General features: G+C 36.7%; 1 protein-coding gene and 1 pseudogene across 2 annotated transcripts in view; one reads left to right on the forward strand and one right to left on the reverse strand.

Annotated features, from left to right (window-relative positions):
• Positions 1–17,613, forward strand: part of ZSWIM5 (zinc finger SWIM-type containing 5) — a 213,750-nt gene that overhangs the window by 96,381 nt on the left and 99,756 nt on the right. The window lies entirely within an intron of this gene.
• Positions 14,931–15,140, reverse strand: LOC116601025 (annotated as a pseudogene).

Consider the following 17,613-nt stretch of genomic DNA (forward strand, 5'->3'; position numbering starts at 1 on the left):
AAAAGTTTATTCTGCTTTCTTTGGGTATTTTACATTGATTACATTCTGTTGATTGATGGTGTTACTATTTTTCTAGATTCTTGTTTATTTTCTTACTCATTCTATCAGTTCCTGGGATAGGGGTGTTGACTGTAATTGTGGATTTCTCTGTTTGTTCTTTCTATTCAGTCAGGGATTGCTTTACATATTTTGCATTAGTTTGTTTGGTTCATTCAAATTAAGGATTGCTATGTGTTATGGATGGATTTACCCCTTTATCATTAGGGATATCATTGCTCTTTGGTTCTGATAATTTTCTTGGTTATGAAGTCTATCTGATACTAATATAGCTACTCCTGCTTTCTTTTGATTAGAATTTGCATGGTATATCTTTTTCCATCCTTTTATAGTCAACTTACTTGTTGTAAGTGAGTTCCTAAAAGGACTTTTCCAGGGGCGCCTGGGTGCCTCTGTTGGTTGAGCATCTGACTCTTGGTTTTGGCTCAGGTCATGATTTCAGGGTTGTGAGATCAAGACCCAAGGGTATACTTGGGTCCTGTTTTTAAAAAAATACACTACCTATTTATTTTAAATAACTTATGTAGATAATTTATATTTAATGTAATTTTTGGTATGTTATGACTTCATCCTTTCATTTTATTTTTGTCTTTTGTTTTTTCTTACTGTTTTTAATTTCTGTTTTTCTGAGCATTGAACATTTTTTAGAATTCAGTTTTTATAGTGTTTTTGAGTTTCTCTCTTTGTGTAGTTTAATAGTAATTGCTCTAGGTTTTGTATTATAAGTAATAACTTGTTATAGTTTACTGATGTTGACATTTTATCACTTCAAGTGAAATGTGGAAACTGGGGCACCTGGGTGGCTCAGTTGGTTGGGCGTCTGCCTTCAGCTCAGGTTATGATCCCAGTGTCCTGGGATAGAGCCTCACATCGGGCTCCCCGCTCAGTGGAGAGCCTGCTTCTCCCTCTCGCTCTGCCTGCTGCTCTGTCTACTTGTGTTCTCTCCTTGTCTCTCTGTTAAATAAATAAATAAATAAATAAATAAAATCTTAAAGAAAGAAAGAAATGGGGAAACCTTATTCTTCTTTACATTTCTTACTTTTCCTCATTTATATTACAAATTGTCTTAAATATTCCCCCTATACATGTAGAAAGCACATCAGTGTTATAATTTCTTTCTTTCTTTTTAAAGATTTTGCTTATTTATTTAAGAGATAGAGACAGAGCACAGAGGAAGGGTGAGAGGGAGAAGTAACTCCCTGCTGAGCAGAAAGCCTGTTGTGGGGCTTGATCCCAGGATGTTGAGATCATGACCTGAGCCAAAGGCAGACACTTAATGAACTGAATCACCCAGGTACCCCATAATTTTTTTTCTTTAAGCAGCAGACATAATTTAGAAAATTCAACAGAAGAAGGAAAGTCTTTTGCTTACCCATATTTTTGCTTACTGCCTTCTTCATAGTGTTCCAAGATTTCTCCTGTTGTCATTTTCTTTCTATTTAGAGAACTTCCTTTAGGTATTCTTTATAAGTAAATATGCAGGCAACAGATTTCTTTTGGTTTTGCTTCATCGGACAGTATCCTGATTTCTCCTTCATTACTGAAGGATATTTTTACTGAATATAGAAGTCTAGGTTTAACAATAGAACAAACAGAAAAAAAATAGAACAAGTTTTCTCCAACAATGGAAAAATGTGCCACTTTCTGCTGACCTTCATGATTTCTGATGATAAATCTGCTATTATTTGAATTGTTTTCCCCTATAAATAATGTGTTGTTTTTCTTGCTTCTTTTGTTTTTGTTTTTGTTTTAAGAACTTTGAGGTATCTTGTGGATTTTTTAGGGCATATTGTTGTTTGGAGTTTGTTCAGCTTCTTGAATATAGGTTTATGTCTTTTGCCAAATTTAAGACATTTTCAGACATTATTTTTTCAGGCCTTACCTTCTTATCTCTCCCTATGGCGCCCCAATGATGTTAGACTTTTTGTTACAGTCCAACAGTTCCCTGAGGCTGTTTGGTGTGTTGGGGTTTGTTTTGTTTTGATTTGTCTTTGATAGGTTGGGTGATTTCTATTATTCTGTCTTCGGGTTTACTGGTTGTTTGTTCTGTCCCCTTTATTCTGCTGTTAAGTCCATCAATTGATTTCATTTCAGTTTTGTATTTTCTAGTTCAAAAATTTCTGCTCAATTCTACTCTGTGTCTTCTATTTCTTTCCTGAGAGTTTTTATTTTATAAATTTGCTTCAAGGGTGTTTGTTATGGCTCACTGAAGCATTTTTATGTTGGTTTCTTTAAGATTGTCAAATAAGTTTAATATTTCTTATTTTGGTGTTGGTGTGTAATGGTTGACATTTTTCATTCAAATTGAGGTTTTCTTGGTTCTTGGTATGAGTAATTTTCAGTTGAAATCTGGACGTTTGAAGTGTTATGTTTTATGACATCACATTTTTTTGAAGTCTTGTTGTAGCAGGTTTCTTCTGACACTGCTGTGGCAGTGGTAGGAAGGGAGCTGCCTCATTACTGCCAGGTGTGAATATGATTAATAAATAAGACAGAATGTAATTTATCTATTGTATAATATAGATAATAAATGTCAGACAAGTTAGCAGAGGGAGAAATCAATATAATTTGATATCATCAAAAAAGATACCTTAGAATTAGTGGAATTTGAACTTGTCAAAATGGATAGAGAGGAAGACAGTGATTATTTTAGTATGATCAAGGGCACAAAAATAGCAATGAGCTAGTCTGTGTTTAAGGGGAGCAGAAGGATACTAAAAAGATAACCATATTTTCCTAACTTGACCACTTAGACACTATCTGACATAAAATTAAAAATTACAAAAAATTAACTCAGAGTATATTAAAGACATGAACATAAGACCTGAAATTGTAAAACTCCTTGAAGAAAACATAGGTTGTAAGATTTTGACATCAGTCTTGGTGATAATTTCTTGGATTTGACACCAAAAGCAGAGGCAACAAAAGCAAATAAAAGTAAGTGGGACTACTAACAGACCAAAAAGTCTCTGGATAGCAAAAGAAACCATCAGCAAAATGAAAAAACAGCTTACTAAATGGGAGAAAATATTTGCAAATCATATATCAGATAATTGTTAATATCCACAATATATAAAGAATTCATACAACTCAATAGCAAAAACAAACAAAAACTCAATTTGATTTAAAAATGGACAAAGGATCTGAATAGACATTTTTCCAGAGAAGACATACAGATAGCCAACAGACACATGGAAAGATGTTCAGCATCCCTTATCATCAGAGAATTGCAAATCAAAACCACAATGTGATACCACCTTACGCCTGCTAGAATGGTTGTTATCAAAAGTACAAGAAATAACAAGGTTGGCAAGGATTTGGAGAAAGGGGAACTCTTGTGCTCTGTTGGTGGTAATGTAAATTGATATAGCCACTGTAGAAAACAATATGGAAGTTTCTCAAAAAATTAAAAATTGAAATACAATACAATTCAGTAATTCTATTACTAGCTATTTACCCAAAGAAAACAAAACACTAACACACTAATTCAAAAAAGTTTATGCACCCTTATGTTTATTGTAACATTATTTATAATAGCCAAGTGATGGAAATTAAGAAAGTTAAGGAAGACCTAAGTATCCACAGATAGATGAATGGATAAAGAAAATATGTGTGTATCTATATCTATCTATCTATATATTTATATATATATATAAATAATTAAAATGGAACATTACTCAACCATAAAAAAGAATGAAATCTTGCCATTTAAAACAACATGGCTGGACCTGGAAGATATTTTGCAAAAATAAATAAGTCAGATGGAGAAAGACAAATACCTTATGATTTCACTTATATGTAGAATCTAAAAAACAAAACAAATGAACAAACGAAAAATAGAAACAGACTTATAGCTACAGAGAACAAACTGGTAGTTGCAGAGGGGAACAGGTGGGAGCAAAGGCAAAATAAGGTGAATGGGATTAAAAGGTACAAAATTCCAGTTATGAAATAAATAAGTCATGGGGATGAAAAATATAGCATAGGAGATATAGTTAATAATATTGTAATAACATATAGTGAGTGACAGATAGCAACTATACTTATCATGATGTACATAGTATAATATATATAATTGTTGAATCATTATGTTTTACACTTAAAATTAATATCACATTGTATGTCAACAATACACGAATTTAAAGAAAAATCTGATTACCATAAAAATAGCTCAAGTGCCAGGTGCTAATTATATCTTCTGTGTGCTCTTGGAGAAAAATCTGAGCAATTGAAACTAGTTCCTTATTTTTAATTTTCTATGTCATGAAAGAAATAAAACTCATTGCTATGGTATGGAGAAGTTCATTGAACACAGTGATATAGGATTAATATGTTTGTCTACAAAAAAGAAAACATGGAATACAAACTGTCAGTTGAAAAGAGCAGAACTTTATATACATTCTTGTTCTATCAGTTATTGATAAAAGAGCATAGAAATCTCTAACTCTTAACTCTAAATTAATTGTTAATTTGCCTTTATCTTTTCACTTCATTCAGCTCCGGCTTCATATACTTTGGAGTACTGTTATTAGGTGCATCTACAGTTTAATTTTTTTATCGTCCTATTGTATTGATTCTTTATATCATTATAAAATTTCCTTCTTCTGATCCTCTGAACTTTCTTGATTCTGGGCTTTCTCCTCATTGCAACCAAGATAGCATAGAAAAACAGGCTTTTCTACACTCCCCCGAGGGAGTGTAGTTGATGCCAGTCAGGGGAAATCCCAGTCCTGGAGTGCCAACACTCCATTTGTATCCTTACTTTTAAGGATGTATAGTGGCTTTTGAATATTTCTTCACTGTTGATGTGAAATTTTTCCATAATTAATACCACCCTTGACTTGACCGACCTCCCGAAAACAAGGTTTGAATTCTTTTGGATACCCTATAACATATCTTTAAGGTACTGATGGTCGTTATTACTTCTTCCTCTCAACTTTTCCTGTCCTAGAATACCTGAAGATATTTGTAGATGGATATTTTTAGAATTCCAGGAACAGCAACTCTTTCAGAGGACTTCCAGAGCAATGACCTACTGCCCCTTGTATACTCCTCTCACTGATATGACTGAAGTCATTTATTCTCAATCTATCAGATCTAATATTCTCCTTTTAAACAAGTTTTTATAAGGTTCCCTTTACTCTCCTATAATGAAATTCATAGAAACTCATAACCTGCTCAACATATAATGTCTAAAAAAATAAATATATCCTAATAATGTGTAAAACAAAAAGGAATAATTTATGAGATGACATTTTATATGCGAATGCATGAGCATTTGAAATGCATTAGAAAACATGATAATGTGTCACATATTTGTACCTATTTATAATTTAATTCATCAGTATATTAAGCACTTACTGTGTGCCATGCTGCCAAGCACTAAGTGCTAACAATACAGCCGAGAACAAAACAGATTTTCTTAAAAAAAAAAAAAAAAAGAAAGAAAGAAAAAAAGAAAGAAAAAGACAAAACAACTTTATACTCATGGAACACATGTTCTACTGGGGGTAGATAAAATAAGCAAGAAATAGGAGGTGGTAAGTGCTAAAGAAGCCATAATAAAGAAATTGAATTTGTAGTTAAAAATCATTCTACTAAAAAATGCCAGGCTCAGATGGCTTCACTGGTGAATTTCAGAAAACATTTAAGGAAGAAAGAATACTAACACTACACAAACAATTCCAAAAATTTGAAAAGGAAGAAATACATTCCAGTGCATTTTGTGAAGCCAGCATTACACTGCTATCAAAACCAAAGCATCATAAGAAAAGAAACTATAGATCAATATCCCCCATAACCAAAGACACAAAAATTATAAACAGTATTTTAACAAACCCAGCAATATATGAGAAGGATAATGATTCTCTACAAGTGAGATTTTTCTCACTCAAGAATGCAAGTTTAACATTCAAAAATTAATAAAGTTAATTCATAGTAACAAAATTTAATGATGCAAATAAAGCACTTAACAAAATCCAACATCTTTTCTTGATAAAAAATAAAGGGGCACCTGGGTGGCTCAGTTAGATGTCTGAGTCCTGGTTTTGAGTCAGGTCACTGCCTCAGGGTCATGAGACCCATGCTGGGCATGGAGCCTATTTAAGATTCTCTCTTTCTTTCTCTCTCTTTCTCCCTCTCCCTCTGGCCCTCCAACCCCTGATGGGGCATGCTGTCTGTCTCTCTCAGGGAAAAAAAAAAAGGCTATTAGCAAAAGACAAGAAAAAAGTGTTGGTAAAGATGTGGAGAAAAGGAGCTCTTGTGCACTGTTGGTGGGGATGTAAATTGGTACAGGCACTGTGGAAAACAGTATGGAGGCTTGATCCTCAAAGAATTAAAAATAGAACTACCATAAGACTGAGTTCTAGGGAGGATAGTAGAGTAAGAGGACCCTAAGCTCACTTCATCCCACAGATATAACTAAATAACAGTTTCATCAGTGTAAATAACCCAGAAAATGACCCCAAGGACTGAAGAACAAACTCTCCACAGCTAAATGTAGAGAAGAGGCCACATGAAAGAGGGTAGGAAGGGTGGAAGCAGGGTAGGGAACTATACGGACCTGTGGGACTGTAGCAGGAAGGAGGGCCACTGCAGGCACAGAGAGGGGAGAAAAACAGACTCTCACACAAGGCAGTCTGCATGGGGAAGATGAATCTCTGTAAACATTTGGTTTTAAAAACAAGAGGGGTTGAATTTCAAAAGTTCTTATACTCAGTGGAGGTTAAGACCTTGAACTTTAAAAGTAGGGTCATGGGAGAGCAGGGAAAACCAGAAGAAACAGAGTCCCTGCCCTTAAAGAGTCAGCTCAGCAGCCCATGGCATATAGCATAGAAACAGGAGTTTGAAAAAAGCTTTGGGTATACATAAGGGGGATTTGTTTACTAATTGCAGAGCGTGCTCTGGAGGGGCAGGAATTTGGGGGCAAGTTCTCCAGGAACAGAAGAGCTGGAACTCAGCACTTCCTTCTCCAGCCCCAGCCTCGACACATAGGCACCTGCAGGAACCAGCCCAACTTACTAACAGCGTGCCCCACCCCTGAGTTCTCCTGTGGACACACTCCCTGCGGCCAGGCCTGAGCTCCAAATCCCCTCCTAGTGACACCATCAAGCATAATAACATTCACATTATAGAGATCTCAGAAGGAGAAGAAAGAGAAAAGAAAATGTATTTGAAGAAATAATAGCTGAAAACTTCCCAAATCTGAGGAAGCAAACAGAAATCCAGATCCAGAACTCAGAGAGAACCCCCTAACAAAATCAACTGAAGGAGGTCTACACCAAGAAATATAGTAATTAAAATGTAAAAAGCACTGATAGAATTTTATGAGACTGAAGGAGCCAAGTTGTCCTTTTATAAAGAAGAATGGATAAAGAAGATGTCATTCATATATATGGTGAAATATTACTCAGCCATCAGAAAGAATGCATACCCACCATTTGCATCAACATGGATGGAGCTGGAAGGGATTATTCTAAGTGAAATAAGTCAAGCAGAGAAAGACAGTTATCGTGTGGTTTCACTCATGTGGAACATAAGTAGTAGTGTGGAGGACCACAGGGGAAGGGAGGGAAAACTGAATGGGAAGAAATCAGAAAGGGAGACAAACCATGAGAGAGACTCTGGACTCTAGGAACCAAATTGAAGGCTACAGAAGGGTAAGGGGTGGGCAGACAGGGTAATGGGGTGATGAGCACTGGATGTAGTACACAACTAATGAATCAATGATCCCTACATCAAAAACTAATGAGGGTACTATATGTTGGCTAATTGAACATAAGAATAATAATAAAAAAATCACACAGAGGTCTCATTGGCTAAAATCAATACATCAACAGGGCTGCATTCCTTTCTGGAAGCACTAGAGGAGAATCTCTTTTCTTACCTTGTTCAGCTCATAGAGGCTGCTGATATTCCTTGCCTCACAGCTTACCTCCTCCACCGTTGGAACCAGCAACATTGCACCGCTATGACCTTTCTTCCATAGTCAGGTGCCTTCTTTATTCTCTTCTGATACAGTCTTCAACTTTTTTTTTTTTTTTTAAGATTTTTATTTATTTATTTGACAGAGAGAGAGAGATCACAAGTAGGCAGAGAGGCAGAGAGAGAGGAGGAAGCAGGTTCCCTACTGAGCAGAGAGCCCGATGTGGGACTCGATCCCAGGACCTTGAGATCATGACCTGAGCCGAAGGCAGAGGCTTTAACCCACTTAGCCACTCAGGCGCCCCTACACTCTTTAACTTTGAAGGACCTTTATGATTCCATTGTGCCCACCTGGATAATCTCCCCATTTCCAAGAGAGTCCCTTGTGTACCATGTAAGGCATATTCACAGGTTTCAGGGATTAAGAGATAGACATTGTGGGAGGGGACCATTGTTTTTCCTACTATAACATTTGTCATATCTTTTCTCTTATTTAATGTCTTAGACACCACCTACTTTCACCTCTAATTCATTCCATTTCAGCCACCCACTTCCATATCCATATCTCAACTTTTCCTCTGAAATCTTAAAATTTTAATAATTGTGCTTTCTAGGGGCCTTTGGGTGGCTCAGTGGGTTAAAGCCTCTGCCTTTTGCTCAGGCTGAGCAGGGAACCTGCTTCCCCCTCTCTGTCTGCCTCTCTGCCTACTTGTGATCTCTGTCTATCAAATAAATAAACAGAATCTTTTTAAAAAAACTGTGCTTTCTAGCTATTACCCCTTTTGTCTTTTCTATTGTTCCTTCCCACTATATATGTTGTGTATTTGGTTAGAGGCACAGAGTTGTGGGGAAATCACAGGGTTATGGTTTCCAGGGCTCTGAAAGAAGAGATTCCTTTGCAGAATTTTGAAAAGTTGCTTCAGGTTTGACCCAAGCTCTACTACTAATGAATTATGTAAGAAAGTCACTTCCTAAGTGTATTCAAGGAGTTAACTTCTCAGGGCACCTGGGTGGCTCAGTCAGTTGGGCATCTGCCTTTGGCTCAGGTTGTGATCCCAGGGTCCTGGGAACAAGCCCCACATTGGGCTCCCTGCACAGTGGGAAGCCTGCTTCTTCCTCTGCTACTCCCTCTGCTCGTGTGCACTCTCTCTGTGTCAAATAAATAAATAAAAATTTTTAAAAAGAGTTAACTTCTCCCAGCCTCAAGTTATTAATGTGAAAAATGACATTAATTATCATGAAGTTGTTGTAAAAAAATATATAAAAGGTGTCCTCTTGAAGGGCACTCAATATAAGGGAGCTCTTACTATTTTTTTTACCTTATCAAGTGCTCCATTTTATTGTAAGGATGTGCTGTCCCATTAAGATATGTGGTTTTCTGAGAAAATACTGGATCAATCAGATGATAACATGGTTTTATAATCATTCCTTTAGTGTCCCAATATTTGGTATATTTTACTTTGTATTAGAACCACCTGATAGGCTTATTTAAAATGCAGATTATAGGCCATTGTAGCCAATGAGACTGAGTGTGGAATGGAGCTTAGAAATATGCATTTTGACAAGCACCACATTCTTGAAACTCTTAGTAATGGTTTTCAGCAAAACAGCCTATTTGGGGGGGGCGCCTGGGTGGCTCAGTGGGTTAAGCCTCTGCCTTCAGCTCAGGTCATGGTCTCAGGGTCCTGGGATCGAGCCCCCCATCTGGCTCTCTGCTCAGCAGGGAGCCTGCTTCCCTTCCTCTCTCTCTGCCTGCCTCTCTGCCTACTTGTGATCTCTGTCTGTCAAATAAATAATTAAAATCTTAAAAAAAAAAAAAAGCCTATTTGGGGAACTTGGATGTGGTCATTGATTTTCTTAAATGAAGTATTCTGATTTTTTTTTTTATCCTATTCAAAGAAATTGTTAGCTAAGTTGGGGAAAGATGAGTAAATTTTGGTCACAGATAGGAGGAAGCTAAATTGAGACTGGTCTTAAGTTGGAGTAAATCTGGCTGAACAAGAATAAAGCTGCCTTAATTGAGACCCAGAGTAGAATCTATTTGATGGGCAGCATGCCAGTTCTTTAACAAGAGCTTGAGTTTCATTCTACTTCTGAATGGCCATTTATCATCCAGAGCTCCCTCTAGCCTGCTTTCCCTAATGTCCTTCTTTCCCCCTTTAATTTTTTTTTTTTTTTTTTTTTTTTTTTTTTGTATTTGCAAGATGAAGAAGAAACAGTGCTAGACTGCTAAGTTCACATTCTGGCTCTGCTCTTTACTAACTGTAAAATTAGTAAAGTTAGTAAAGACCCCAGGAAAGTTCTTTAATCTCTATAAACTTCAAATATTTTATTTATAAGATGAAAAGAAAAATAACTTTGGAAGTGTTTATTATATTAGTCCCCTTCTTTTATTTCTGCCTTGCCTCCCCCCCCCCTTTCCTTTTCTATATACTTCCTAACCTCTTCCCAATCTGTAGTTGTGGGTCACAGCCATCAGTGTAGTCTCCAGCTTGACATGTCATATATCACATCTTGATTTGTAGAGAAACAAATGAACCCCATATTTAGAAGAAATCTTGGAGGTTGTCTCTACCAACTCCATCGGCATCACTGCTACTACTAATTTTTATGCTCCATAAGAGTAGAAGTTGATTCTGTCTTCTTTACAGTTATATTCCCATGGTGCCTGGCACAGATTAGGCAGTCAATAATGTAATTTGAATGAATGAATGAATGAATGAATGAATGAAAAATGAACCTTATCATGTGATTCGATAATCTTTATAGGTGTATCCCCTTCAACTATTAGATACTGAGATCAATGTTAGGGATTATACCTTACTCATTACTATATATATATATATATATTTTTTTTTTTTTTTAGGACTTCAAGCTCATTACTATATTTTTAATACTTTCCATGGGATCTTGCATGCAAATGGATGATTAAAATGAATAAAATAGGTGGTTGTATTTTCTTTATTATTTCCAATGACAGAGAACTTTTTAAAGGTAATCAGATAAAAGGCAACCAACTATTTCATTCATTTAGTCTGGCATTTCAAACGGTGATATAGTGATGCATGAGTGTCTGAGTGAAATATTATGAGGCTTATCCATCATCATACAATTTCAAGAGCCCTAGTCCTCTCCTTGTACCTCAGAGTTGATCCTGGTGCGTTCCACAGGTTATGCAGAAAACAAGTTAAAGTAAATAAAAATGTCAGTGTAGCAATTGATCATTAGCCAAAAACGGAATTGGCCAACTAGTCATCTGCTGCCGCAGAAATGAGGTACTTCATTAAGGCTCATGGTCAAGAGCTGCCACTAGGCCTAGAATTATGATGATTATTAAAAATTTAGAGAATGCTTGGGGTGCCTGGCTGGCTTAGTCAGTCATGAGGTTTGGGGGTCATGAGTTCAAGCCCCACGTTGGGTATAGAGGCTACTTAAATGTTTTAGAGAATGCTTAATAATGATATAAAGTAGAAGACATCTCTGACTTTTAAGGGCTTAGTATTAAATTGGGTTTTAGAATAGAAAGATGAGAGATTGTAGGAAGAATGGAACTCAAATAGCACCTATAACTCTTGATTGCTTTTATTTCCCCACAGTAGACTGTGCCCTCCTTAAAGGCTGAACTGGCTGGCCAAGTGCCAGGCACAGCATAAGCACTTAGTGGATGTATAGATGATTAAGCAAAGCACCTTGATAAGATGACGAATTTAAGGGGTGCCTGGGTGGTTCAGTGGCTTAAGCCTCTGCCTTCAGCTCAGGTCATGATCCCAGGGTCCTGGAATCAAGCCTCAGATCACATCGGGCTCTCTGCTCAGGTTGTGATCCCAGGGTCCTGGGATCGAGCCCCACTTCGGGCTCTTTACTGAGCAGGGAGCCTGCTTCCCCCTCTCTCTCTCTGCCTACTTGTGATCTCTCTCTCTGTCAAATAAATAAATAAATTCTTAAAAAAAAAAAAAAGATGAGTGAAGCAAGCCACCCTGCAGTTCTTATTCTTTGTTGTGTCTCACCAAGCGTTAAGTGCTGTGATACAATTGCTATAATGAGGAATACTTTGCCTCAATTAATAATAATAACAGAAACAACAACAATAGCTAACACATCTGTAATGCTTACTATAAGCTAGGCCCTCCTCTAAGTGTTTTTATATTCATTAAAACTGTTTTAATACGTATTACAACTCTGTGAGATAATTATTACTTATCCCTGTTTTACAAGTGAAGAAACTGAAGCAACAGAAGCATAAATAATTTGCTTAGGGTCTCACAGCTAGCAAGTAGCATGGATTAAATACAATTTAGCCTTCCTTATTCCAGAGTCTGTCCCTTAATCACCCTTAACTACTACTTTATACTTCCCTCCAGTTGTCCTCTTTGCCTGTCCAGCATACTTTCCCTTACCTCTTTTGGAAATGCTGTCCTTTGTTCTTGTGAGGAAATCATTTCATGTGATTCAGGTAGGTTTGACCACTCTTCTTAGCTCCACATGAAGGTACATGACCGGCCTCACTGACTCAATACACGACCTCTTCACTAGGATGATTGATTCAGGATTCAATCAGATGCATGTGCTTTTGGCTGATGATATTAATGATAAGGGTGCCATGAGCTTAACATAAACAGTAATAATCATTTTACATTTCATAAGTACTAACTGAATGCGGAGCATTCTAGGCACATGAGATACATCAATGAGCAAAGCAAAGATCACTGAGCTTTTACTGTAGCAAAAGAAAGCAATGATAAACATAATAACCAAATACATTACATAATGTGTTAGTAAGTGTTATTGAAAAGGGAAATGAGAGAATAGGTTTTTTTTTTTTTTTAAATTATTTATTTATTTATGTGAGAGAGAGACAGTGAGAGAGATCATGAGCGAGGAGAAGGTCAGAGAGAGAAGCAGACTCCCCGTGGAGCTGGGAGCCCGATGTGGGACTTGATCCCCGGACTCCAGGATCATTGACCTGAGCCGAAGGCAGTCGTCCAACCAACTGAGCCACCCAGGCGTCCCGAGAGAATAGGGTTTGAAGGAATTTAGAATGTAGGAATGGCAGTAGGGAGATAGAACAGTTTCAGTATTTAATGGGGTGATCTGGGTAGACCTTAGGGAGATCTACTGAGACTTACTTAAAGGCGGGAAGGGTGTACCAAGAAGATATTTGGAAGGAACAGCTAGACCAGAAGCTCTAAGATTGGACTCTGCCTGGTATATTTGAAGAGCAGCAAAAACTGGAAGGGACAGAGTAATAAGAAAAAGAAGGCAGGGAAGTAAGTGGGAGCCAATGCATAGCCTATTTAGGCCATTCTAAGAGTCTCAGCTTTGAATGAAATGGGAAACCACTGGAAGTATTGAGTAGAGGAGTGTCAAGATCCGACAGATTTTTAAAAGCTCACTCTGACTGCTGTGTGGAGAATAGATAGAAGAAGGAGTAGAGAGAGAGCAGGTATATCTGTTAGTGAAATAATCCACGCTTGGACCAGAGTTGAAATAGTGGAAATGTTGAGAAATTGTTTTGGAAGTATTTTATAAGTAGGGCAAGTACAATTTCTTGATGGATTGGATATAGGATATGGAATCAAGGATGATTGCATGGTTTTGGGTCTGAGCAACTGAAAGGATGAGATGGGGAAGGCTACAGGTGAAACAGGTTTTGGGCTTGTTAAGTTTGAGATATTTATCAAGACCTCCAAGTGTTTATAGAAACACTTGGAGGGAGTTGGATGTGTGAGTCTGGTTTTTGGAAGAGAGATCTTTATCTGAGATCTAAATTTGAGGTTCATTGGCATAAAGATGTTATTTAAAGCAAAGGCACCAGTTGAAATAACAAAGGGAGTTAAGTAGTAGAGAAAAGGATCAAGGACTGAGCCCTGGGGCATTCTGAGCTTGAGAAATGGCAACAGGAAGAGGAGCCAACAAAGAAAACTAAAAAAGGGGAGTCCAGTAAGATAAAATGAAAACCAAGACAGTGTGTTTTCCTGGAAGCCAATGAAGATAGTATCAAAGATGTAGGAGTTGTTAACTGTGTGAAATTAAGACAAGGACTGAGAAATGGTGATTGAATTTAGCAATACTAGACTTTTTGTAAAAAAAATAATAATTTGCAGTTTTACAAATTGAAAATAAAATTGTAATAGAGAAACCTGGAAAATTAGCTTCTATCCACTTTTTAGTTAAAACGTGCTATTTTTACCATGGCTTTATTTTGTATAACTCAGTGTTTTATTACAAAGCAAACCACTCACTTAACCACCTCCAGAACAAGAAATAGACCAATGCCAACACCCTTTAACACTTATTCATGCTGCATCACAATCACTGTGTGTGTCCTCCTTGCAAATATAACTACTGCCCTAACTTGATGGTAATCTAATTCTTGCTTTTCTTTCTTGTTCCTCTTAAGTATATATCTCTAAATACTATACCTTAAAGTTGCATGTTTCTTAACTTCATATAAATATAATCATGAATTAAGTATATTTTTTATCTGATATATTTTACTCAACATTACATTTATGATGTTCATCTATGTTGCTAAGTATTGTAATACTGTAATACTGTAGCGTAATCCACAATTACATGATATAGAGCATTTTCTCCAAAAATTTATTTCAGGCAGCTTCTTGTGGCAATCCCCAACCTGCAAGAGGTAACCACTCTTTTAATATTTTCCACCTTAGAGTAGTTTTCCTGTTGGAGAATATCATATAAGTGAGATTATTTTTAGTATATATCTGTGCTGGGCATTATGGTTATGAGAGTCATTGTATTATTAGGTGTATCAGTAGTTCATTCCTTTTTTTTTGGACTATTATAAAAGTTTGTTTAACAAAAAAGTTCAATATGAAAATGCACACGACCTGATTTTTATATTTGTAGTAAAACAGGCACTATGGAGAGGGGACATGTGGAAGCAGTTGCTTTCTTCTGATGAACACGCCCATTGTTTATACTCATTCCAAGGCTTCTAACATACTATTTCCTCATATTACCACCATTCCAATATTGTTCTATTGCCCACTAGTTGCTCTCTCCACACATTCATCTATCACAAGATTCATAAACAGATCGAACCCCCACAATATTCCTTGGACATGTCTGCCACCATTTCATTTCAATGATAATTTCTTGTCCATAAATTTTTTCAACTTGGGAGGTTGAGCTTTGCTCTTGGTGTCTACTCAGTGAGCTCAAAGATGCCTCCAAATGGAATTCGTCCAGTAGTTCATTACTTTTTAATGCATATAGTAGTATTTCATTGTATGAATATACCACTTTGTCCACTCTTCTTTGAATAATATTTGAGTTTTTCCAATTTTTTGCTATTGTGACTACATCTGTTATAAATATTCTTTGTAAGACTTTGTGTGGGCTTTTTTTTTCCATTTCTCTCAGCTAAATACATAGGGGTGGCATTTTTTAAAATCTTTTTTTTAGTTTTTTAAAGATTTTTATTTATTTGGCAGACAGAGATTACAAGTAGGCAGAGAGGCAAGCAGAGAGAGGAGGAGGCAGGCTCCCTGCTGAGAGAGCCCAATGCGGGGGGGGCTCGATCCTAGGACCCTGGGATCATGACCTGAGCCGAAGGCAGAGGCTTTAACTCACTGAGCCACCCAGGTGCCCCAGGGATGGCATTTTTGTGTTAAAGTGTACCTATATGTAAATGATTGTGTGATTTTGGAATTCATCACCTGATTTATGGGATTCTCACTAGCAGTATATGAAAGTTCTGGTTGCTCCACTTTTTGGCCAACATTTGGTGGTATCGTTCTTTTAAATTTTAGCCATTTCAGTACATATGTAATGGTATCTCATTTTGGTTTTAACTTACATTTCTATAGTGATTAAAGTTGTTGAACACTTTTAATCTGTTCATTAATCAGTTGTATATCTTCCTTTGTGAAGTATGTTCAGTTTTTCCCCCCCTCATTTAAAAAATTGGACTTGGGTGGGTTTTTTAATTTTTTTATTATTTAAAAAAAATTTTTTTTAAGATTTTATTTATTTATTTGACACAGAAAGACAGAGCACAAGCAGGGGGAGCAGCAGGCAGAGGGAGAAGCAGGCTCCCTGATGAGCAAGGAGCCTGATACTGGACTTGATCCCAGGATTCTGGGATCATGACCTGAGCCAAAGGCAGATGCTTAACCAACTGAGCCACCCAGGTTCCCAAATTTTTTTTAGTTTTATTTAAATTCAAGTTAGCATACTATTAATAGCATACAATTAAGTTTGGGGTCAAATGTAGTGTTTCATCAGTTGCTTTTTTTTTTTTTAAGATTTTACTTGACACAGAGAGACAGCAAGAGAGGGAATACAAGCAGGAGAGGGAGAAGCAGGTTTTCTGTGCCCTCATCAGTTGCATTTAACATCCAATGCTCATTACATCAAGTGCCCTTCTTATTGCCCATCACTCTATTACCTCATCCCCCTACTAACTTCCCCTCCAGCAGCCCTCAGTTTGTGGTCTATAGTTAAGAGTCTCTTATGGTTTGTCTTCTTCTCTGTTTTTATCCAATTAATTTTTCCTTCCCTTCCCATATGTTCATCAGTTTTATTTCTGAAATTCCACATAAGAGTGAAATCATATGGTATTTCTTTCTCTGACTTACTTCACTTAGCCTGATACCCTCCAGTTCCATCCACATAGTTGCAAATGGCAAGATTTGGGGCTTTTTTGATGGCTGTATAGTATTCCATTACACAGATAAATATATATCTATATATCGATATCGATATTGATATATATCTCTATCTATATATATATAGATATATATATATCGTAGATATCGATATCGATATACAGATATCACATCTTCTTTACCCATTCATTCATCCGTTGATAGATATTTGGGCTCTTTCCATAGGTCGACTATTGTGGACATTGCTGCTATAAACATAGGGGTGTATGTGCCCCTTTGAATCAGTATTTTTGTATCCTTTCTATAAATACCTAGTTGTGCCATTTCCTGGGTCATAAGGTAGTCTCTTTTTAACATTCTGAAGAACCTCCATACTGTTTTCCAGAGTGGCTGCACTGCTTGCATTCCCACCAACAACCCCATTTCTCTGCATCCTCACCAACATCTGTTATTTTGTGTTGTTAATTCTATTTATGTATTCATTTATTCTGTGTTGTTAATTTTAGCCATTCTGACAGGTGTGAAGTGGTATCATTGTAGTTTTGATTTGTATTTCCCTGATGATGAGTGATGTTGAGCATTTTTTCATGTGGCTCTTAGCCATTTGTATGTCTTCTTTGGAGAAATGTCTGCTCATGTCTTCTGCCAATTTCTTAACTGGGTTATTTATTTTTTGGATCTTGAGTTTGATAAATTCTTTATAGATTTTGGATACTAGCCCTTTATCTGATATGTCATTTGCAAATACCTTCTCCCATTCTGTCAGTCTCCCATTTTAGTTTTGTTGATTGCTTACTTTGCTATGCAGAAGCTTTTTATCTTGATTAAGCTTTTTATCTAGCTTTTTATCCCAATAGTTCATTTTTGCTTTTGTTTCCCTTGCCTCTGGAGACAGGTCTAGTAAAAAGTTGCTGTGGCTGAGGTAAAAGAGGCTGCTGCCTGTGTTCTAGTCTAGGATTTTGATGTTTTCCTGTCTGACATTTAGGTCTTTCAT

The sequence above is a fragment of the Mustela erminea genome, chromosome 10 (genome assembly GCF_009829155.1).
Source record: "Mustela erminea isolate mMusErm1 chromosome 10, mMusErm1.Pri, whole genome shotgun sequence".
Lineage (NCBI taxonomy): Eukaryota > Metazoa > Chordata > Mammalia > Carnivora > Mustelidae > Mustela > Mustela erminea.